Here is a 25,601-nt window from a genome sequence, read left to right on the forward strand (position 1 = left end):
CACAGGGCTCCTCCATGAAAGGGTCAGAGAGTCAAGTGAGAGAAAGTGAGAAGCCAACGACGAAGGAACAGGAAACCTAATGCTGAGGAGGAAAGAAGTGCGAGATACAAGCTGTAATCACCTCAAGGCCAAATAATGGAAACGTGATGCAAGAACAAGCATGGTCATGCAGAAGTAGAGCAGAATAACGGAAGTGCGTTAGGAAACACAGTGGTGGCCATAAAATACATTTTCATAGATAGCAAAACTGTCGGTGGTAGTCCAAAAAGCAAGGCCAGCAAGGAGGAGAGTGGGCACAGATGAATGGATAATAGACCGCAAATGATCCAAAGAGGAGAATGTTGAGATGTAAAGCAGGTTACAGGAGGTGCTGTACAATAGGGAGCATAGTGAGTGCATGACTGTGGCTAAAAGTGTCGGAAAACAGCCTCCTGTAGAAAAGGACACATGGTGTGAAAAGCCCACCGCTATGGCAAGCCAAACAGTTGTCCTCCTTGAAAGTTGTAGCATTCACACTTGCTGTAGACACCCCGTGGGTCCCACGAGCCGTCCGCCTTCAGTAACTCGCAGCCGGCATAGGGGAAGCAACCACAGGCGTGGGGAACATGGCTACAAGCATGGACAAGCTCTGTGCATGAGGAAAAGCCCAGAGGAGTAGAAGTTCCGTAGTGCACTGGAAGTGTAGGCTTAGCTGACAGGAAGGGCGAGCGATGGGGCGGTGAGAGAAAGAAGCTCCACAAAATGGCGGACACAATTGCTATTAAAAGGTTGCAAAGTCAGGGGGGGAAGAGAAACGACCAAATTCACATCATAAAACTTTGAGAAGGCTCACCCTCCGGAAATGTCCCTATTTAGAACAGCAGACTCCGTATAAACATCTTGAAGGTTCTTCAGCCGGCCGCCGTGAGGAGAACGCGGCCGGCGGGTAAAATGGCGGATGGTTGCGCAATAGCTAGAAGCGCCGAACAGCACCGAAGAAACAGCGCGGGACCGGGAAACAAGAGGGCACGCAGCTCACCTCATGTTCCGGTTCGCAAATCAATCTGTCTGGTGAAAGAAATCCTCCGCACTGCTGCTAAATTATGACGTTGAGAGGAGGTTCGGTCCGGAGCTCCGATGCTAAGCCGCCATCTTGGCCGGCGGTCAAGCCACGCCCCCCCTATGGTAGCCTTTTAAGGCTGTGAACCGTGAGCACTTCCAGGCTCTTATAGGGGTAAAGAAAAGAGGCATTGGCCCGTAGTCTGACATTAGAAGAGGAGGTCAGGTCCTTGGAGAAAGATGTGTGAGGGTTGGTCCCGGGGTAGGGCAATCCGGTCCCCTACCTCCATCTAAGGCACAGAGAGTTGAGGGCCCACGCCCAAGCGGTACAGAGAAGGCTATACAATGTGGCCGTCCAGGCTACTAAACTCATTACCTGGTTGGATAATGGGACAGAGGCAGGAATTGGGTCACTAAGATACATGATCAAATAGTTGGGGGTTACACACCATGGCGGAGACAGAGCCATAGACACTATGAAAAGGTATGCACCTCTGAGTCCAACAGATAAGGTGAGGACTGTTCTTAACTCCTGAAAACTCTACCTTCACGAATCCTCTCCGAGGGGGAAAGGGAGGCCTTCGACCAGGAATTAACGCTGAAGGAAATTGAAGAAGCACTTTGAGGACTCCAATCTGAAAGAAACACGTTAGTGTTAGATTCCTTACCTTAGAATATCCCCAGGCGTCAGTCTGGATCCGGAAACTTTTGCGTAGCAGTACCCCTGCGCGTCGGTAGGCGTCGTCTGCAGGCGTCCCCTGCGGCTCCGCGTCCGTCGTCTGCGTCGTGCGCCGTGATGACGTCGCTGGAGTATATAGACGCCGCCTCCGCGCGCTGACGTCAGTTCTTCTTTTTTCCGCGCCAGTAAGCGCAGATCCGAAGAGCAGTACTCCGGTCTTTTGACCAACTTTGTTCAACTTCTATCTCTTTTGGTGCCTGGTAGGATGCCCGGTTTCAAGAATTGTGACGGGTGTGACTGCACGATGTCGGTCACCGACCATCACCGGCTCTGTCTCCGGTGCCTGGGCCCCGACCACGACGTGGACGCCTGCGTCGACTGCTGGGCTCTCACTAACCAGGCTAGACGGGAGCGGTCCCGCAAGCTGCTTGAGCTCCGGGTGTCGGCCCCGCGTCGGGAGCGGTCTCCGTCCGGCCGGAGGTCCAGGGAGCGTTCGAGGGAGCGGTCGCGGAGCCGCGCCGAGCGCACCATTCGTCGGGCTCGTCAGGTAAGAAACACAAGAAGTCGGGGCGTCGTCATCGTACCCCCGACGCTCGCGCGACGCGGCCGGGGGTTCGGGTGACCCCAAACCCGCGGCTCCGCGTGAGTCGCCGGCGCGGCCTGCCCCATACCCTCCGGTCCCTGGGCGCGGTGCGACGCCTGAGGAGATTGAGGCGTTCCTCATGGCCATGAGGGCGCTCAGTTCTCCGACGGGGCCTACGGCGCCTTCGGGCCCAGTGCTACCGTCCGGGGGCCCTGGCGGGTCGGGTGTCCCTGACTCGACGCCATCGGGTGCTCCGACCCCGGCGCCGCAAGGGCCTTCGGGGGCGACGCCGGCTGGCCTTCCGGCTGGTCCGGCGCCGATTCCATCAGGGTTGCCCCCGACGCCGCCGCCGCGCGGCGCCGGTTCTCCTGTGCCGGCTTCGGCCGGCGCCGGGGCTCCGGCTCCGGGCGGCGCCGTCCCCATTCCCTCCCCGACTCCGGACGCGGAGTCGAACCGGCGTCGATCGACGCCGATGGGGCCTGTGAACCCCGAGGAGCCGGTCTACATCGTTGACTCAGAGTATGGAGATGATGAAGAGTACGGGGAAGGTTGGGAGGGGTCTGAGGTGCCCTCACAACCTTCCCCGTACTCTTCTGAGGACCCTCTGTCACGCGAGTGCCAGTATGACCCGGACTGGACAGGTGATTTGGGGGACGCCAGTGGTCTGGACGACTCTCCTAACCCTGGTTTTGTCTCTCCTCCTTCCGTGGAGTCGGAGGAGGGAGCTGCGTATTCAGTGGTGCTGATGAGGGCTGCCAAGGCTTTACACCTTGAGCTCCCCGTCGCGGCCGTGAGGCCTAACATCCTCACTGAGGTCTTCAAACCGCAGTCATGCCCACAGGAGCCACTGCTGCCGTTTAACGAAGCCTTGTCAGACGTTCTGTTGGGCACGTGGTCCAGGCCCGCTTCAGGTTCGCCTGTTGTTCGGAACGTGGCCAGACGCCACCGTCCTTGTCCGGACGACCCCAAATTCCTGTCCACCCATCCCACTCCCGAGAGTCTGGTGATCCAGGCCTCTACCTCCCAGACCGCATTCCCGTCGGCCCCGCCCGATCGGGAATCCAAGAGGTATGACCAGTATGGTAAGAAGGTCTTCTCGTCCCTGAGTCTGGGACTGCGGTCTTGCAACACCGCATGCCTCTTGGGCCGCTACACCCACTCTGTGTGGGACACGGTCGCGGAAGTGCTGCCAGAATGCCCCATGGAGGTGCGGGCGAAGCTCGGCAAGGCTGTGGCTGAGGGCCGAGACGCAGCTAAATATTCCATACGGTGTGGTCTTGATACGACCGACTCGCTGGGCAGAGCTATGTCAACGACGGTGGCGATTCGTCGCCACGCCTGGCTGAGATCCGCCAACTTTTCGGCAGATGTCCAAAATGCCTTGATGGACATGCCGTTCGATGTCTGTCGCCTCTTTGGTGACAAGGCGGACCACGCGCTGGAACGCTTCAAGGACTCCAGGGTCACGGCCAAGTCCTTGGGTCTTTCGACCCAGCGCCAGCAAACGGGTTCGTTTCGCCCCTTTCGTGGCCAAGGAAGGGGCGTCCCCACACGTGCTGCCAGCCACGCGCCGCAACAATCTTTTCAACGCGGTGGCGGCCGTGGAAACCGCTGTGGAGGCGGTCGGGGTCAACGGCGGGGTCAGGCCACTCCTCCCCCCGCAGCATCTGCCTCCAAATCCTCCTAGTCCGTGCTTTCGGCCCCATGTGACGCCAGTGGGTGGCAGGGTTCGCCATCACCACGCTCACTGGCGCACAATTACATCGGACAGGTGGGTGCTGCAACTCGTCCGAAGGGGCTACTCCCTCCCCTTCGAGACTACTCCTCCAGCCATGCCACCGCAGAACCACCGTGTGTCGGGGGACCACTTGACACTTCTGCAGGAGGAAGTTACGGCCCTCCTGGCCAAGGGGGCCATCGAGCGCGTTCCTGGGCCAGAAGTAGGGCGTGGTTGCTATTCCCACTACTTTCTGGTACCCAAGAAGGACAAGGGGGGCCTACGTCCTATCTTGGATCTAAGGAACGTCAGCGGCTTCCTCCGGAAGGAGAAGTTCAAGATGTTGACGTTAGCTCAGGTCTTGGCTGCTCTAGACCCACAAGACTGGATGGTAGCGTTGGACTTGCAGGATGCGTATTTTCACATCCCCGTCCTGCCGGCCCACCGGCGTTACCTGCGGTTCACGGTAGGCCAGGAGCACTTTCAGTTTATCGTGCTTCCCTTCGGCCTTACCAGCGCCCCACGGGTGTTCACAAAGGTGATGGCGGTGGTCGCAGCCCATCTGCGCACGTTAGGGGTTTCAGTCTTCCCCTACCTAGACGACTGGTTGTTGAAGGCGGGCTCGCCCCAGACAGTCGTCCACCACCTTCAGATGACGGCAGACCTCTTGCACGATCTGGGGTTCTCCATCAATGTGCCGAAATCACACCTGTGTCCCTCTCAAAAGCTCCTTTTCATCGGAGCAGTTCTGGACTCGGCACAGTTTCGGGTTTATCCTCCGGAATGGCGGGTCCGGGATATACAGGCTTTGATTCCCATCTTTCAGCCGCTATCCCGGGTTTCGGTCAGGTTGACGCTGCGGCTGCTGGGACTGATGGCTTCCTGCATCCTTCTGGTGCATCACGCCCGGTGGCGGATGCGGGCTCTGCAGTGGGACCTGAAGTTTCAGTGGGCCCAGCATCAGGGCAACTTGTCCGACCACGTCTTGATCTCGGAGGGCACTGCGAGACAACTGCAGTGGTGGCTTACGGACCGCGATTGGGTCAGAGGCAGATCCCTCTCCCTTCCCCAACCGGAGCACGTTGTCGTGACGGACGCGTCCCTCCAGGGCTGGGGTGGCCACTTGGGAGAGGCAGAGATCAGAGGCATCTGGTCTCCGGCGGAGTCCCGGCTCCATATCAACCTGTTGGAGCTGCGGGCGATTCGTCTAGCACTGAAGGCATTCCTCCCCTTTGTCAACGGGAGTGTAGTGCAGGTGTTCACCGACAACACCACCGCCATGTGGTACTGCAACAAACAGGGCGGGGTGGGGTCGTGGACCCTTTGCCAGGAGGCTCTGCGCCTCTGGCAGTGGCTGGAACGTCAGGGCGTGACTTTGACGGTTCAACACCTGGCAGGTTCTCTGAACGCCAGGGCGGACGAACTCAGCCGTCGGTGCTCGATAGATCACGAATGGCATCTGAACTCGGACGTGGCGCAAGGCCTCTTTCTGCAATGGGGAGAGCCTTGGTTAGATCTATTCGCCACAGAAGAGAACGCGCAATGTCATCAGTTCTGCGCGTTGGAGTTTCCAAGACGGCACTCGCACGGCGACGCCTTTCGGCGCGAGTGGAGTTGCGGTCTGTTATACGCCTTTCCGCCTATACCACTTCTGCCCAGAGTGCTGAAGAAGATCAGGCGCGACCGGGCCCAAGTTATCCTTGTGGCTCCGGACTGGGCTCGAAGGTACTGGTATCCTGAGCTACTCAGCATGTCAGTCGGTCCCCCGATCCGCCTGCCCCTTCAGGAGGACCTTCTGTCGCAGCAGCAGGGGACGGTCCTCCACCCGAACCTGTCCAGTCTCCACCTCCATGCTTGGAGATTGAGCGGCGGCAGTTGAGGCCATTTGGCTTGCCTCCTGAAGTCTGTGATGTAATTCTGGCAGCCAGGCGTCCCTCCACGAAGTCGGTATACGCCTGTCGGTGGAACAGATTTGTGGCATGGTGCACAGCAAAGGCTGTGGATCCTCTTTCTGCCCCTCTTTCCGAGGTTCTTCTGTTTCTTCTCTCTCTTGCCCAGCAGGGCTCTGCTCTGGGCACTATCAAGGGCTAACTTTCGGCCCTTTCAGCCTTTCTAAGGCTTCCTGATCAACCTTCTTTGTTCAAGTCCCCGATTGTCACGAGATTCTTGAAGGGCATCACACACATGTATCCACCTGTTCCGTTTGTGATGCCTCAGCGGGACTTGAACCTGGTTCTAACCTTTTTGATGTGTGCTCCCTTTGAGCCCCTTCATTCTTGTCCTCTCTTTCTGTCCAACCCCCTTTCCTGTCCATTCATCCTGACAAGGTGGTTCTTAGGACTAGACCGTCTTTCCTGCCCAAAGTAGTTTCTGCTTTTCACATCGGGCAGTCCATCACCCTCCCTTCCTTCTTCCCGCCTCCGCATCCTTCAAAGGATGAAGAGCGGCTCCATCGTCTGGACCCAAAACGTGCGCTTTCATTTTATATGGATCGCACACGCCAGTTCCGGGTGGATGACCAACTGTTTGTTGGCTACGTGGGTGCGAAGAAGGGACGGGCGGTGTGTAAACGAACCATCTCTCGGTGGGGTCGTTCTGTGCATCAAAGCGTGCTACTCTTTGGCTCGGAAGGAGCCTCCTGTTGGGCTGAGGGCCCATCCCACTCGGGCCACGGCGGCTACTACTGCCCTGGGCCGGGGAGTCCCCTTGCAGGACATTTGCCAGGCGGCTACGTGGGCCTCGCTGCACACCTTTGCGAGGCACTACTGCCTGGACAGTCAAGTCCGGAGGGATGGCTTCTTTGGCCGTTCTGTCCTCCAGGACTTTCTGGTGTAGGAATGTATTGGTTCGCAGACCCACCACCGGGGTTGGTATTGCTGGGGTATCTATTCTAAGGTAAGGAATCTAACACTAACGTGTTTCTTTCAGATGAACAAGTTACTTACCTTCGGTAACGATATATCTGTAAGAAACATTAGTTAGTGTTAGATTCCTTACCGAACCCACCCATCCTCCCCGTTCTGCGAACTGATACCTAGGGTTAAGGACATCCCTTTCAGGGCCCTAGTTTCATATGGCACCAGTGTTGGTTCTCTCATGGCTCTGCGTTTTCTGGCGCGGAAAAGCTGTGTACAAAGAACTGACGTCAGCGCGCGGAGGCGGCGTCTATATACTCCAGCGACGTCATCACGGCGCACGACGCCGACGACGACGCGGAGCCGCAGGGGACGCCTGCAGACGACGCCTACCGACGCGCAGGGGTACTGCTACGCAAAAGTTTCCGGATCCAGACTGACGCCTGGGGATATTCTAAGGTAAGGAATCTAACACTAACTAATGTTTCTTACAGATATATCGTTACCGAAGGTAAGTAACTTGTTCATCGGGCACAGCAGTGAGGCCCAATGGCCTCCTTCTTGAACTTTTCAAATGTTTGACCCACAATATTGCATCCCACCGTCTCAACATGTTCCTGGCCGCTAGGAAAGTTGGCAGACCAGAGAACGTCCACAATCTTGGCGATCTTCTATAATTCTTACCGGCCCATATCTCTGCTCAGTATGTGGGTGTACTTGTAAAGCGCACTGCGACTCCATGGAGTATCCTGGCGCTAAAGACGGCTGGGGAACCCGTCCTGGTTTTCCCTGTGAGATGGTCCCTTTCTGGGTATCTCCAAGGTGAAACCAGGCATCCCCGGCGTCTGTGGGGGTCCGTTGTAGAGATGAGGCAAGCTTAATGCCCAGAGTTGCCGAGTGTGTTCCCTGGTTAGAGTAGGCACCGAGGCGAGAATTATCGAGTCCGTTTTGACCCTGGTCCATGACCCTGGTCCCGGGCCGTTCTCTGCTTACGGGTCTGCTGCCTCTAACCAGTGAGCCACACCACTCCACTGGAGGCCAAGGTGCTGGTCAAAGCTTTGGCAAGTAGATTAACCCAAGTTATATCGGTTATCCACCTAGACCAGTCCAGCGTCGTGCCGAGGCGGAGAAACCTACTTACTCTAAAGAGACTATATGGGGTGTTGCATATGACAGCACCAGGCTTTGAGGAGGCAGTGGTGCGTTCTCTAGATGCAAGGCTGGCCTTCAATAGCATAGAATGGCTCTATGTCTTCGTGGTTCTACCTAGGCTAGGCTTTGGGACAAAGTTCTGTTCATGGATCCACCTATTATATAAGGATCCAATGGCGAGTGTACGTGTGAACGTGGTGATATTGCGTGCCTTTACCTAGTTCAGGAGCACGCAGCAGAGGTGCCCCCTACACCAATGGTCTTCACCTTGGCCCTGGAGCAATGGCGACTTGGGTATGTCAGGACCCTCTCATTTTGGGGATCAGGAAAGAATAATGGGAGATAAATTAACTGCAGAGACCTCGCTCTAAGACAGTGATGCCTTGGAGAGGTAAGGTAGCCAAACCACTTAAAATGGAGCTTGATAGGGATAGATACATTGGGGGACATCTGGAGGAGTGGGGGGATCATTCCTCACCATCACAGATCTCCAGGTGCAGTACGCCATGTAATAGGGGAAGATATTTGGATAACTGCAGTTGAGACACACACTGAGGTGCCACCTACCTGACTGGAACAATTACCAGATAATTTGCCTATGGAAGATCGGCTACTTTTGGATCGCATGCTGACCAAGGCAGTTTCCCTGGTTTACAAGAAAATCATGAATAATTCTCCAGATCTTCTCTGCCCATTACGAGAGGCCGGGGAGGGTGACGTGGGTCTCCTAGAGGATGAGGACTGGGGGGGAAGCACTACAATGCCCCAGGGAGATAGCCATAAGGGCCCTCTTTCACTTGGTGCAACTCCATAAATTGTATAGATCTTACAATTCCCGCTCCAGGCTGCACCGGATAAGCTGCTGTGCCTTGGCTCAAAGTACTAGAGGATGTGGTGAAAAAGGCACCTTCTACCACACGATTTGGGAATTCCCACAGATTCAACATTACTGGATGGAGTTCATAGCGGTGCTGGCTTCGGTTACGGGGCTGAAAGTTCTGATGGAGGCCAGATGGTTGATCTTAGGCATCATGGGGGAGGTGATATGGCCCAAATACCGTGGTCAGTGGCTCACATTGGCTGCAGGAATTGCAAAGTGAAATCTAGCCAGATTGTGTGGTTCACGTTGTCCCCTGACTGTCCAGGACTGGGAAAATGATCTGGACTGTTGTCAAATAGCTGAGCGTGAGATATACCAGGTAGAGATGTCCCCGTAAGTTCGACAAGATCTGGAGTAGGTGGACACACTACAAGGAGTCTTGGGAAAGGTGATGGGAGGTGTGGAAGGGAGGTTCTGCAGTTGCTCCACATGGGACATCTCTGATGGAATATTTAGCTACTAGAATAGTGGTAATTTTACTAGGTATTGGCGCCACTGAGGGATGTGCACCTGTCCAAAATTTGGGTAATCAATTATAATATTTCCACGGTGCTACAAGGAGAAGAGAACCACTTTCCCTCTTCTAGTTAGGCAAATGCCACAAGATGCTTGAGACTCCTTAGCACACGTTTAGTATATTATATTACAACTATATACATGTGTTTCCACCATACAGTTCACACACAAAATAAATTCTCAATCCTTTTATTCAGGGTTGGTTGTTGTTTATTTCAGGAGACGTCGCAGCCGACACGTGTTTCGTCGTTTTGGGGAATGTAACCCCCGACTTTTTCAAGGCTGTTAGAAAAAAAGGGGTAATGTTGTTGTAGTACATTACTACTGTTCTTAACATTTTTTCTAATCTTTTGTTATCATCATTTTGTGACTTATATAGATATACTGGTGGTGTGAAACTCCATTTAAACCATTAGTGCATGTTTGTTTTAATAAAGCACAAAGTATTTACAATCTGTGGGAATTATTGTTTCATTAACATTTAAAGGAGTATGAGCCCATTTAGTGACATGGAGAGACCGGTGAAGGTGTACTTAACATTATTTTCGGGATGGCATGTAAGTTCTTTTGAAGAACATTTGTGAATAGTTTGAACATAATTTGAGGTGATAATGCCAACCCTCAGAGGGGTTCTTGTGGGGATGATGTAAATATAGCGGAATCTTCTTCCAAGTATTGACCAGGTCAAATTATGTAAGTATTGCTTATACATACTATATGGACTGAATAAATTAATCAAATATAGTACCAACTGGAGCAAAATGGATCTGACAATCCGCCCCTATATTCTTCCATACAGAACTACAGAAACAGTGGAGAATAGGTACCAAGCGCATGGTTCTTAAATATGCATGAACTCACTATTTTATTATAAAAACACAGATACTATTCACAAATGTTCTTCAAAAGAACTTGCATGCCATCCCGAAAATGTTAAGTACACCTTCACCGGTCTCTCCATGTCACTAAATGGGCTCATACTCCTTTAAATGTTAATGAAACAATAATTCCCACAGATTGTAAATACTTTGTGCTTTATTAAAACAAACATGCACTAATGGTTTAAATGGAGTTTCACACCACCAGTATATCTATATAAGTCACAAAATGATAACAAAAGATTAGAAAAAATGTTAAGAACAGTAGTAATGTACTACAACAACATTACCCCTTTTTTTCTAACAGCCTTGAAAAAGTCGGGGGTTACATTCCCCAAAACGACGAAACACGTGTCGGCTGTGACGTCTCCTGAAATAAACAACAACCAACCCTGAATAAAAGGATTGAGAATTTATTTTGTGTGTGAACTGTATGGTGGAAACACATGTATATAGTTGTAATATAATATACTAAACGTGTGCTAAGGAGTCTCAAGCATCTCTGATGGAATATGTCTTATTGTACTGGTTGTGTATGTTTCCTGACAGATGCAGACCATTATTAAGAAGAGGAATGTTGATGCCTCCCTCGAGTGGCCTTTTCTATTTGTTTTCCATTCAAACTGAATAGCTGTGAACTGAACAACTGCATAATATAAAAGTTATAAAAAAAAAAAAGAGAGAACTTGCTCCCCGTATTGCAAGATATGAGTCCTCAGTCTGGGGACGCTGAGAACTCTGTATCGTGGCATGGACAGGGGGAGGAAGCCCAACAGGAGCGTCACTTGCAGACCGCAAGATACCACCTCGCAGAGGGATCTGCAGTACCAACGCTCAATTGTTGGAAAGGCCAGAACGAGAATTTATCTGTGTACAAGCGCCCATTCTGTTTAGGCAATCAATTTGTGTATCGTTGGTCTTCCGTTCTGTCTGCATAAGCATGCTGATGGGACAACTACGCTCTCAGATTTCTCAATCAATCAAATTTGTATAGCGCGCTACTCACCCGAGGGTCACAAGGCGCTTGGGGGGGGTGGGGTCCGCTACTGCTCGAACAGCCAGGTCTTGAGTTGCTTCTTGAAGGAGAGGTGGTCTTGGGTAAGATGAAGGTGGATGGGGAGGGAGTTCCAGGTCTTGGCTGCCAGGTAGGAGAAGGATGTCCCTCCCATGGTGGCTCTTCGGATGCGTGGAACTGCGGCGAGGGCGTGGCTGGTCGATGGTAGTTGGCGGGTTGGGGTGTAGAAGGTCAGGCGGTTGTTAAGGTACCTGGGGCCTAGGTCGTGGAGGGCTTTGTGTGCGTGGGTGAGGAGGCGGAACGTGATTCTTTTGCTGACGGGGAGCCAGTGCAGGTCTTTCAGGTGTCCGGAGATGTGGCTGTGGCGGGGGATGTCCAGGATGAGTCGTGCGGAGGCGTTCAGGATGCGTTGGAGTCTTTTCTGCAGTTTGGCTGAGGTTCCGGTGTAGAGGGTGTTTCCGAAATCCAGTCGGCTGGTGACAAGTGCCTGGGTGACCGTCTTCCTGGTTTCGGTGGGGATCATTCGGAAGATCTTTCGGGGCATGCGTAGGATGTTGAAGCATGAAGACGAGACGGCGTTGACTTGTCTGGTCATCGACAGGGAGGAGTCCAGGATGAAGCCCAGGTTGTGTGCGTGGTCCGTTGGTTTGGGTGCGCTGCCTAGGGCCGGGGGCCACCAGGAGTCGTCCCAGGCAGGTGGTGATGATCCAAGGATGAGGACTTCTGTCTTGTCTGAGTTCAGTTTCAGGCGGCTGTTCTTCATCCACTCGGCTACTTCTTTCATCCCTTCGTGCAGGTTGGTTCTGGCGGTGGCGGGGTCTTTGGTGAGGGAGAGGATCAGCTGGGTGTCGTCAGCGTAGGAGATGATGTTGAGGCTGTGTTGGCGTGCGATGGCTGCGAGGGGGCTCATGTACACGTTGAAGAGGGTGGGGCTGAGTGATGATCCTTGTGGTACGCTGCAGATGACTTTGGTGGCCTCGGATCTGAACGGGGTGGAGGCGGACTCTCTGGGTTCTTCCGGCGAGGAACGAGATGATCCACTCCTGTGCCTTCTCTTGGATTCCGAGTTGCTGAGGCGTTGTACTAGGGTGCGGTGGCAGACAGTATCGAACGCTGCGGAGAGGTCCAGGAGGATGAGGGCCACTGTTTCCCCGTTGTCGAGCAGGGTTCGGATGTCGTCGGTGGCTGCGATGAGGGCGGTCTCGGTGCTGTGATTTGCTCGGAAGCCGGACTGTGAGTGGTCGAGGGATCCGTTCGTCTCGAGGAAGGCGGCCAGCTGTCTGTTGACGGTCTTCTCGATGACTTTGGCAGGAAAGGGGAGGAGCGAGATGGGGCGGTAGTTCTTGAGGTCGGTGGGGTCTGCTGATGGTTTCTTCAGGAGGGCGCTGAGTTCGGCATGTTTCCAGCTCTCCGGGAAGGTGGCGGTGTTGAAGGAGCAGTTGATGATGTCCCAGAGTTGGGGCACGATGACTGAGTCGGCCTTGTTGAAGACGTGGTGAGGGCATGGGTCGGTAGGCGATCCGGAGTGGATGGTGTACATCGTGCGGATGGTGTCTTCGGTGTTGATAGGGGTCCAGTCGCGGAGGGTGGTGGTCGGGTGCGTCGGTTCCTTGGTGGGGTGCGTGGTCAGTTCGCCAAAGCTGTTGTGTATGTCTGCGATCTTGCTGTGGAAGAACGTGGCGAGTGAGTCGCAGAGGTCTTGTGAGGGAGTGATGTCGGCGTTTCAGGCGCTGGGGTTGGAGAGCTCTTTGACGATGCTGAAGAGCTCCTTGTTGTGTGCATTGTTGTCTAGCCGTTCCTTGAAACCTGTCTTCTTGGTGGTGTGGATCAGCTGGTGGTGTTTGCGGGTGGCGAGCTTGAGGGCGGTCATGTTGTCTGTGGTCGGGTTCTTGCGCCAGGCTTTCTCGATGGTGCCGCAGATCTTCTTGGAGTTCTTGAGGTCGTCGTTGAACCACGGGGTTTTCTTGCTTCCTGGCCTGTTGGGAGGGGTTTTCAGGGGTGCAAGGTCGTCGGCGCAGTTGGTGATCCACTGTGCAAGGTTGTGGGCTGCGTGGTTGGGGTCCGTTGATCTGGCGCGAGGGTTCTGATTCAGTGATGTGGTGAGCTGGTCGGTGGTGATCTTGTTCCAGTTCCTGCGGGGAACCTGTTGCGGGAGGTGGTGAATTGTGGTCTTTCTGAAGCTGAAGTGGACGCAGCTGTGGTCTGTCCAGTGGAGTCCGGTGGAGTGGCTGAAGGAGATGTGCTTGCTGGAGGAGAAGATTGGGTCAAGCGTGTGTCCGGCGTAGTGGGTGGGGGTGTTCACCAGTTGCTTGAGTCCAAGGTTGGTGAGGTTGTCCAGTAGGGTGGTGGTGGTGTTGTCATTGTTGTTCTCCAGGTGGAAGTTGAGGTCCCCTAGGAGGATGTAGTCAGCGGAGGGGAGGGCATGTGGGCTGATGAAGTCTGCGATGTCTTCGCTGAATAGTGTGCGGGGTCCTGGGGGTCTGTAGATGAGGGTGCCTCTGAGTGTGGTCTTGGGGTCGGTGTGTATCTGGAAGTGGAGATGTTCGGCGGCTGTGAGGGTGTCTTCGGATTTGGTGGTGATGCGGGTGGTCTTCTTGTGGACGATGGCGATGCCTCCTCCAGTCTGGTTGACGCGGTCCCTCCGGGTGATCTTGTATCCGTCCGGGATGGCTATGGCGATGTCGGGTGCTGAGGAGGCGTTCATCCAGGTCTCCGTGAGGAAGGCGACGTCCGGAGATGTGGTGTCGAGCAGGTTCCATAGTTCCACAGCGTGTCTGTGGACGGAGCGGGTGTTGAGCAGGATGCACTTCAGGTGATTGCTGTTGGTACTTGGCGGGTGCAGGTGGGTTGCAGGTCCGGATGAGGGCGAACTTGCAGGATTGGCAGGTGAAGTGTCCGTGGGTGCGTCCTGGGGTGGCTTGGTGGCAGCCGGGGAGGCATCCGTTGTCGAGTGCGCTGAGGGTGGCGGCGTCGTACGTCCGGCCGGTGGGATGGCATCTGCGAGGGCCAGGGGGTCTGGCGCTGGGTGCTGGGCGCGGCGCAGGCGCGGACGGACTTGCCTTTGGCGCGCCCGCTGCGCGTACGCGTGTGGCTCTGCCATAAATGGAGAGTGGGGGGGGGCGGAGCGAGGGAGAAGCAGTTGGGAGGTGGGAGCGGGGTGGCGAATGGGAGAGGGTAGAGGGAAGCCGAAGGAGAGGGGGCGGGGCCGCGGGGGAGCAGCGGCAGGGAGCCGGGTGGACCAGCGGGGCGAGGGGCCTGGAGAGTCCGCTGGCACAGGACAGAATCGGGGGCAGAGGACAAAAGCGAGGGGAAAACAATCAGGGGCAAGAGCAGCAGGGCAGGAGTACAGCAGGAGCAGAAGGCACGCTACGAGGACACAACAGCAGACCAGAGCAGAGCGGGAGTACAAGTGAAAACACAATCAGGGGCACAAGAGCGAAACGCAATCAGGGCAGAAGAACAGTGGGAGCAAAAAGGCGGCAAATGCTAGCAGGCGGCAAGGGGACCGGGTGACCTACAGGAGGAGACACGCCGCAGGTTGAGCGACCGGCACTGATGAGGTCAGTGGTCAGGTGGGTCTGTATCTGTACATAATCCAGACAGTCTCACTCTGGCTTGATGTCTACCTTGTTACAGGGCTTAAACAACTTTTCCCGCTGTCTATATTCACAGCCCTCCTTCAAGACAATTGAAGCTTCCAGTACCTTGGATATGACGTTATCCAGATAGGACAAAGGAAACAAGAATGACTAGAAATATGCAACTTAGACACTTCTATCTGTGTATAAAGTGGTAGAAAGGCAATCAAGCTCGTAATAGTTTGCCTGCAGTGGGCTCCACAAACCATCCATGGGTGCAGTTGAAGCCCTACTAGACTCAGCCTATGGAGCCAACGTGTGTAGACGGTGCAACCTCCACAGCAAGACTGCACACCATTCTGGACTACTCGTAGATTAATGCCCACAGTCGCTAGACCCTTGCAGGTATACATTGATAGAGGTCATACATTTTGCTTCCCATTTTGTTGTAGATGACCTCATTTGTTTTCACCCTAGCTCAGCACAACTCTGAGATATAAGCGACACCGATGTATACTAGAAGCCTCAGACCGCAATCTAGTTTTATTTGACAAACTTTTCCCCACCATCATTAATACAGTAGTGAACGCGATTTCTGCCCCCTCGGATGGGTGGGACCCCCAGTGGTTCCCCAGCCCGCGCAATCTCTATCTCTGACCGCTCCTACTTCTCCACCTCTGCACCCCCAGCCCTCGCAATATCGATCTCCCACCTCTCCACCCCCATCCTCGGATCTCGCATCGTTGAAGGGCCCCCTTTTAACTATCCCTACTCTTAACAACTCACCTGCCATACATGCAATATGCAAACAGTCAGCACAGTCATCACGCTAATCTGCCTGTTCCTTCACCCGCGTCATTAGCATGACCTAACTCCACTAACGACATGGCTTACAGTACCGCCCCAATTCTCTCCAAAACACCTGCCTCCAGTCCAACACATCACCCCATCAAGCTCCCACCGGCCCCCGACATCTCTAGCTTCTCCCCTATCCTACCCATCCGAGTATGCTGCCCCATCTTCCAGAATTTCCGCCTTCGGGGCACATTCAGTCGCCACCCGCCCCCCTTACCCCAGACCTCCCTTGCTGTCACAAGCTCCATGGTTCCGAGGACTTACCCTCCCAATCCCATCATACCTTCCTTGAAGGACGTCTGAGCAAGATAGCACTCTGCTTACAACAACTTAAGACAGGTTCGCAGTCTGCGACATATCACGGAGGCTTTGTCGTCTAACTCCAGACTAAGCTGCTACACCAAGAAAAATCACCATCTTCGCATGCTCCCAGATTGTGTGTGTACCATGCCTCCATCTGCCCACTATACTGGGCGGTCACCTGCTCACGTCACCCACACATCTCATAGGTGGTCCACCATTCCGCTCCCTAACGACCTTGCTCGCCCCTCCAGATGTAGAGCCTCCCTGTCTGATGCTTATATTCATTCTCTCTTACATTCCTATGCTCCAGCACATCCCCTCACCATAGCAAACATGTATCAAATTGAATCCATCCCCAATGATACCCTCAGGGAACCTAGATCAAATACCAGAACCTTAAATGTGAACAACCTCACAAGTGTTACCACCACTCTGCAGACACCAACTGATACCAACATAAGTCTCAAATGCGTGCTTCTAAATTAGAGATCGCCAGCTAAGCACGCTGTGGATATTGTCGACCTCACCCTGGAGCAGGATCTTGACCTTGTAATGCTAACGGAAACCTGGCTAAATGACTCCGCCGCCCCCATCCTGGACCATTTAATACCTCCCAATTATGAGATCATTAGGTCGGACAGATCCAGTGGTCAAGGCGGAGGCTTAGCATGTTTACATTAGGTGGCTGGTGGCAATAATCACTCCTGCAAACTACACACATTTTAGCAACCCCCTCTGTCCCAGCGACAACTATCCCTCCTCAGAAATGATCATGGACATTATCTCGGCCAATGCAGACTTCCTGAGAGATTTCAACCTGCACTGAAACAATTTAAATGATGTTGTGGTCATTTACCTTAAATCCTTCCTTCTTGACCTCAACCTAACCCAAATATGTGACAGTCCCTCTCACAGCAAAGGAGCTACCTTAGATCTCATTATTGGTAAGCTAAACTCCAACCTCCTGGACTCGATCCTCCCATGTGATTGGACAGACCATTACTGCATTTCCTTCCACATTCTTGATTCGGTTAGAACATGTAAAGCCCAGCCTAAGATCCCAAAACAGCTAACAAGATGCATACGGAACATCAGCCCGCAAGATCTGACTGCTCTCTGCAAAACATTCTGTCCCCTTCCGAGCATGTCTGATGCTCACGACCTTATGACCCACTATAACGCAATGCTGAACATACTAGATTTGGTTGCACCACTACAGATTAAAAAAAATCCTCTAAATGCTCCAAACCTTGATTTACAGAGTCTTAACTCTGAAAAAAGAAACTTAAGGCTTGCTGAAAGGCAATGATGGTCTTATCCCTCCCTTGAACATCTCTACCACCTGAGATCCTTGAGAAGCATTTATAATAAACACATCAGATGTTCGAAGGACACCTTTTTCAGAACTCAACTAGACCAAGCAAAAAACTGTCAAAAAAACTGTTCTAACTCAAGTCCCAAGCCAATAGTCATCCGAACCCTGCGTCTCTGGGTCAAGGGACACTGCGTAATTGTGAAAAATTTACAGACTTCTTCACTGCTAAGTCTAGTAAGATCGAAACTGAATTACAATCTGCCCACGACCACCTGGGTAGATGACCTCCTTCTGTTCACTAGGCGGGGCTATTTCGCACCCTTTGCATCCCTAGCCCCCCCTTAAAACAATGCATCCTGGAGTCTGTTCCAAACCCTGGATGAGTGCTCTATACGCAAAACACTGTAGACTCTGAAACCTTCCAATCATTACATTGACCCTCTGCCATCAAAGTGAGATCCTCCTTACTGTCATTGTGGACTAAGATTGTCAATGCATCACTTCAGCAAGGGGATATTCCGGACTGCTTAAAATCGGGGCAAGTCGACCCTGATCTTAAAGAAACCAACAGCTGATCCCACAGACCTGCATAACTTTTGCCCAATCCCCAACATTCCCACCCTGGCAAAGCTCCTGGAGAAATGTGTGCTGATCCAACTCTGCAACCACATCGATCGTTTCCAACTCCTGGACCAATGCCAATCTGGTTTAAACCCGGGCCATAGCACAGAGTCGTCCCGAACGCATATTGTTGATTATGCGCTAAGAATGCTAAACCACAATGAGTCCTGCCTACTGATCCTTCTCGACCTCTCACCAGCATTTGATACTGTCAAACACGATAACCTAATTGACCTCCTGGAACACGGGATGGGTTGTCTGGGCTGGTGCTTACCTGGTTCTCTTCGTTCCTCCTGAATAGATCTCAAACCTTCTAGGTGAACTAATCCTTGTCCCATCCTGCACCAGTTTTGCTGGGGGCTCCACAAGGCTCAGTGCTCTCTCCCACACTCTAAGTTGTTTATGGAGCCGCTAACAGAAATTCTGAAATCATCCAGCATTCACTGGTATATGTATGCTTATGATACCCAACTTTATTTGAAGATTACCTCCCCAGAGGACATTCAGTCCCTCAATTGAGTCCTGCTGGAAACACGAAGCTGGCTGACACGGAACCACCTGAAGCTAAATGCCATAAAATCAGGATTTCTCCTAATTTCACCCCACAAGCAATCCCTGGTCATGGAACAATGGCTGAATCCGCATACTGCTTTTAATTGTAGACCTTACCTTGTGGACTCTGCATGCTCGTTTGATATTATATTAGACAAAAGTCTGAACATGCAAAAGCACATCAGCTTCCTCACCAAAGGAGCGAATAACCAACTCATCTTAAGGAAGCTCAAACCCTTTCTCCTGGCCCAAGACCCAAAGGTTGTCGTGCAAGCCTTAGTGATCGCAAAGCTGGACTATGGCAGTGCAACGCTGTGTGGCTTACCCAGAGGGAAAACCGCTCCACTTACAGTGACCCTCAATTCTGCCGCTAGGCTCCTAACGGGAACTAAAAAATACAGCCACATCTCCCCGGACCTGCTGGCCCTGAAGTGGCTCCTATATGAAGCTCGGATACAGTCGAAAATTGCATGCATGGCACACAAAGCCATCCACTTCAAGACCCCACTGTACCTCGCCCAGAAATTGGAGCTCTCATCTGGTACAAGAGCCTCCAGAAGTGCCAGCACCCTTTTGTAGAAACCACAAAAATTCAAGAAGAAAAATACTTGCAACTGATCCTTCTCAGGCATGGCACAGAGGATCTGGAACTCTCACCCCCCCCCCCCCCGAAGTCAGGGTGATCCCTTCCACAGGCCGCTTCAAAATGGAAGTTAAAGGACTCTTGATGAAGAACTATCTACCTCAGTCCGCCTTCCCCGCTTGGCCCGGATCCATAGCTGCTGTTTGTAGCCCAGAGGCCTTGCTGGCATGACTGCTGGGCATGTTTACCTATACCCTCCTGGCTGCGTAATTTGTAAAGCGCTCTGATACCCTTGGTAGTCATGTTCGCGCTATATAAAACTTTATAAATAAACAATAAATAAATAGAAATCCCTGGCGATGAAAGAAGCTGATGAGCCAATGAGCGGTCCAGGTTACATGTTCATGCATCTCGGGTCTCCATAGAAAGCTTTGTGCTCTTGCTGGGAACTACAATAGACCGCAGCATTTAAGCTGTCAAGGAGACTTATCTTGGGGCTGTTAAAATGTGTGTCCATTCCTGAAAAAAAATCATACAGTGGTTCAGATAAAATATATTTGAGCGGGACTCCGGTGTTAGATTGTGGGGGATCTAGAGATCAAGGGCCTTTGGTCTCCGAAGAAAAGGTTGTTTCACACCAACCTGCTGTAATTTCAGGCCTTTCTTCCCTGCCTTCGTGGTCCGTCTGTTCAGGTCCGTTCAGGTCCTGACTGACAACACTACCACGATGTGGTATATAAACAAACAGGGAGGAGTAGGGTTGTATTGTCTCTGCGACTCTGGTCCTGGGCTCGGGATGATCAGATTTGTGTTATGGCAAATCATCTGGCAGGAGTGTTAAATGTCTGTGCGGACAGTCTCAGTCTGCACTTTTCGGCCGATCACGAGTGGCGGCTTCATCCGGAGGTGGTCCATCTCATCTTCAAAAAGTGGGGATTTCCTCGGTTGGACCTCTTTGCCACTCGCAAGAACGCGCACTGCCCGTCGTTCTGCATTCTTCACTTTCCGATGCAACGAGCGTTGGGGGTCGCGTTTCAGTTGGAATGGAGTTCACAGCTTTTTTACGCGCCCCCCCCCCCAACCAATACCCTTGATTCCTCGAGTTCTGAGGAACATTCACCAAGACTAGGCCCAATTCATATTTATTGCCCTGGATTGACCAAGAAGGGTGTGGTACACAGGTCTACTACACCTCTCGTCCCACCCTCCGCTCAGTCTCCCTCTCAGGGCAGACCTCCTCTAGCAGTTGCAGGGGCATGGTCTTCACTCCCACCTCCAGAGCCTGCACCTTCATGCCTGGAGATTAAACGGGGCAACCGGAGTACTTCCTGTCGCTGAGGAAGAAGCCAATGAATTCCTACAATGGCTAAACACACAAGACCCTTACTTTAAATTCACGCACACCATGGGCAGATCACACCTGCTATTCCTAGACCCTAAACATTCTGGCAAGGCAGGGCTCTTTAGCTACCACCACGCATTTCAAGCCAACTGCAAGGAACTGCCTCCTGATTTATGACTGTTTCCACCCCAGCACTTAAAACAAAACCTTCCTTTCGGACAATTGCTCCAACTGAGAAGGAATTGCACCGACAAACATGATTACAACGCCCAGGCTGAGGATCTCATTGAGGAACTGTTGAAACGCAACTACTCAAAACATCTTGTATCCAAGACAAAAAGAGGGCTGCCAACAATAATCGGGATGCCCTACTTGAGCCCAAGATAACCAACAACTCAGAATCTAAAAGACCAATCTGTATAACCACCTTCAGCTTGGCCACAGACAAAGTCACCAAAATAGTGAAGAAACACTGGCACACACTGAATAGTGGGGGTTTGAACATACCCACACCCATGTTCAGCCACAGGCGTGGCATGAACCTGAAGAACCGCCTAGTGCACACATGACCCAGATCAACAAATACCAATGAAGGCAGCATCCGTAGGCTGCATCCTTTACCCATAGGACACTACCCCTGTAGCAACTGTAGGGTCTGCCACCTAACCAGAGCGACAAAGTCAGTCACTTTGAACTTGGAACTACTTCAGTTTTCAAACTGTAACAGCAGGAGTAGTATACTGCATCACATGTACATGCAACCTCCACTATGTAGGTATGACCACGAGAAAAGTGAGCACTCTCATAGTGGAGCACAGGAGCAACATACGATGTAAACGTGCCACCAGAAGGATGACAGCCCACTTCATTGCGAAACAACACACACCCAATGATTTGAGGTGGGTGGTGTTGGAACACATTAGCAACAAGGATAACCTGGAAAAGAGGCTACACGAGAGGGAACAACACTGGGTGTTTAAACTCCGCACTAACACCCATGGTCTCAATGACGATATACCCTGGGGTCTAATTTGTTGATTTATCCACCTACAACCTGTGTGGCGACCATGTGTTTGGTCTTGAATCAAGCTGCGGTGAGTAACAACTCCTGATGGCCGCTTTCCCACCAAAGGAACCCTCTTTATCTGTCTTTCCAATTTTTACTCACAACGCCAAAAACAACAAGGACCCAGACACTGTAATGGTGTCCCCCACTGAGTGTGTTGATACATGAACCAGAAAACCCCTCTTTATCTGTCTTTTTCAGACTCCAAACACAACACCAAAAACAGAAGTCTAAAAACAACCAAACAATGGAAGGATGTCCCCTATTGATCGCACAAACATGTGATGCGCTTAAAAAACAAGCATTTGCAATGCAACGAGTCTCGCTTTAGGAAAGTTTGAGCTATTGGTATTGTAAATGACACATTTTTTATTTATGTGTTGGTTTTGAAAATAGCGAAATTAATAGCTTTGTCATTTACAATGCCAATAGTTATAACTTTCGCAAATGTGCCACCTATAGCATTTGTAATGCAATATGTGTTGTATTTACGTGACTTAGATGTATTGATATTACAAATAACAATGGCTTTTAATTTTTTTAAATAATTAATACTTAAATAAAAGTTATTATAATTTATAATGGCAATAGCTTAAACTTTTGTAAATAACCTTTGTGAAGATTATGTTCAGTGTATTTTATTGTGATGAAAATTCAAGAACAGAAGTGAAATATTAACATCTTTTTGTGACATTTGTAATAAAGCTTGAAACATTGAGAACAAATATTTGAACCAGTTGTTGTTGAATGGTTGCACAGATTGATGCTGTGGTGGCGATGAGTGATGCTGTGGCGGCGATGAGTGATGCTCTAGCGGCGATGACTGATGCTGTGGCGTTCAGTGATGTTGTGGTAGCGCGTAGTGATGTTGTGGTGCCCCTGAGTGATGCTGTGGTGCCCCTGAGTGATGCTGTGGTGGTGCTGAGTGATGCTGTGGTGATACGATAGTGATACGCACTTATTAAAAGAACCAGTAGTGCTGAGGATCACATTTGTATAATTTGTAATGTAGCTTGAAACATTGAGAGAAAATATTTGAACCAGTTGTTGTTGTTGTTGAATGGTTGCACAGATTGATGTTGTGGTGGCGACGAGTGATGTTGTGGTGGCGACGAGTGATGTTGTGGTGGCGACGAGTGATGTTGTGGTGGCGACGAGTGATGTGGTGGCGATGAGTGATGTTGTGGTGGCGACGAGTGATGCTGTGGCGTTCAGTGATGTTGTGGTAGCGCATAGTGATGTTGTGGTGCTGAGTGATGCTGTGGTGGTGCTGAGTGATGCTGTGGTGGTGCTGAGTGATGCTGTGGTGGTGCTGAGTGATGCTGTGGTGGTGCTGAGTGATGCTGTGGTGATCGGATAGATAGAGTGAGTGCGATGGATAGAAGAGGGAGGGCGATAGATAGAGTGAGGGCGATAGATAGATAGACCGATATAGTGAGGGCGATAGATAGATAGATTGAGTGAAGGCGATAGAGAGATAGAGTGAGGGCGATAGATAGAGTGTGTAGTCTGGTTTCTCTGAGCTCTGTGCTTCCTCGGGCTCCCGCACTGCTGCGCCCTTGGTGTGCTGTAAACACTAATTGTGGAGTAGCGCCAAGAAGTGTATAGGGCGGCCAGAGGTGCAGACAGGCCCTGGCAAGCTGGCACACGAGTGGCACTTAAGTAAAGTTCATTAACGAACAAAGATGAAGGTGGTGCCGAGCTGTAACAATTAGAGGAGACCTGTGGGCAGGAAGTGGGATAAGGGAGGGGGTAATGGTCACGTTTTGAATGTGCCCCTTGAAAGATATCTATTCATGAAATGTTTTAATGCGCATTAAACTTTCTTTCTCTCAATCAGGACAGACTGCAGTCAGCAGCAAGCGCTTAGCTGACTGAGCAATTTTACTATCAATGAATGTGTCCTTGTGTAACGTAACTGGTGCTGATGTAAAGCGCTCCAATACCTTAAGATCGTATTTGTGCTATATAAAACCATAAAAAACATGACCGACCACTGGGTGTTACCCACAGATTACATTCTCAGCAGCGTAGTTTATTCATCTCACTGAGCTATTTTACTGGCAATGACCGACCACTGTTTGTTACCCGAAGTACACAGATTACATTCTCAGCGGGATCGAGTCAAACTTTCGGTAGCATTCTTCAACCCATTTTAAAATAATGGATACGCACTTATTAAAAAGAACCAGTAGTACTGTGCTGAGGATCACACTCGTGTCTGTTGGCCGCCGGGACATCACATGCCTGCATTATGTGTAGTCTGGTTTCTCTGAGCTCTGTGCTGCCTCGGGGTCCTGCACTGCTGTGCCCTTGGTGGGCCCTAAACACTAATTTTGGAGTAGCGCCAAGAAGTGCAGAGGACGTCCAGGGGTGCAGACAGGCCCTGGCCAGCTGGCACACGAGTGGCGCTTAATTAAAGTTCATTAATGAGCGAAGATGAAGGTGGTACCGAGGGGTAACAATTAGAAGAGGCCTGTGGGCAGAAAGTGAGATAAGGGAGGGGAAGGCAAATTGTGAGCACTTTCGTGGCTGCTTTGATCTTCTCAGTGGCCGCCGCGGCTCACTGAGAACATCAAAGTGGCCGCGAAAGGGCTCCCACAGGCTGCAGGCGGACAAATGGTGCGTGGGCCTGGCGCACTGCACTGTTCCCGAGCCCCCTGCAGACTTCGGAAGCATTTTTGAAATCCCCTTCTAAACTCTTGCAGTTCAACGGATGCGCGTTGGATCAGCGAGACCTAAAAAGGGGGGGTCATACAATGAACAGAACTGAGGATCGGTTTGGATTAACCATTTTGAGATAAAAATGCTCCGTGCCGAATCACGACTTTTAGGTAATCTTTAACCAACTTAGGGCTGCTCCATCATAGCCTTAGAACAAATATACTAAAACTAGCCCTTACGTAAACCTTTCTCTTGACTATGTTATGATTTTAATTCTCACTCGATTGTCATCATAATATCTGCCTAAAATAATCTTTCACCGATGTTAAGCTTAAGACAAGGATACCGTGGAACCCTTCCGCGTATCCTTTCAACATGGCTGCCACTCTGTCCAAACACCGGCAGCCATTTTGACGTTTCCGCGCGGTCTTGTCACTACAGACCATTAAGTGGTAGAAACCCGGAAGCCTTTAAACCAGCTCCTCGCCGGAGACAAGCTAAGATGCGGTCCGGCGGGGAGAGGACTAGGTCCCCTGATGCAGCGCCCCCAACTTTGAAGTAAGTGGAATTTCTCCCGCAGGTCCCATTTTGAAGGGTGTGATTTCCCACACACCTTCTAACGCAGCAAGAACCCAGTAAAACCTCAAATTTTGGGACCTCCATTTAACTTTATACGCTAACTTCTCCTACCCTCTCATTTTGGCAGGATTGTTTCACAGGGAGACCTGACCTCTCCCCCCCCCTTACCCCTCCCCCCCTTACCCCTCCTCCCCCTTACCCCTCCCGAGACCATGAGGTGCAACTTCGCACATAACTAAGTAAAGATTTGGAAATATGCTAATAACTCTTTACCTGTTTTGAGTGTAATGTGTGTCTTTTATGTGTCACCACTTGAGTTTTGTGTAACCATGTATATATTTCACGCCGCACATTTACCCGGCATGTTTGATAACCTTCTAGGCACAATCACATTCGCCTTGGAAGCCTGCACACACCAATATTGGAGCAAACGACCCTTATAGGAGCGCAGTATGGAAGAACATAATGTATACCCCCACTCGATGGATGTTTTTTTTTGTTTCTAACGCATTCTCTCCATTTTTACCATTGCAGATATACGAGAATTAGCGATTGTATGTATTAATTACGCATGCTTTATTAGCAGCAGCGTTCACTGTATCTTCTTTATTTTTTTACTATCTTTTTCCTATTAAGGTTGATTTAGGAGTGGCAAACACAGGGCTGGTCCCTGTGTGGTCCTGAGGAAGAGCAAGGGGAAGCTCGAAACATGTTGATCATACACTGAATTCCTTCTCAAATAGTCAGTGTTGTGTCCTCTGTAGAAAGACAACAGGGGCCAGGATGTATATTTAGGTCTTCTTTATTAATGTTCAGTTCAGGATACATCT

This window comes from Lissotriton vulgaris, chromosome 2_1 (assembly GCF_964263255.1).
Source record: "Lissotriton vulgaris chromosome 2_1, aLisVul1.2, whole genome shotgun sequence".
NCBI classification, from domain to species: Eukaryota; Metazoa; Chordata; class Amphibia; order Caudata; family Salamandridae; genus Lissotriton; species Lissotriton vulgaris.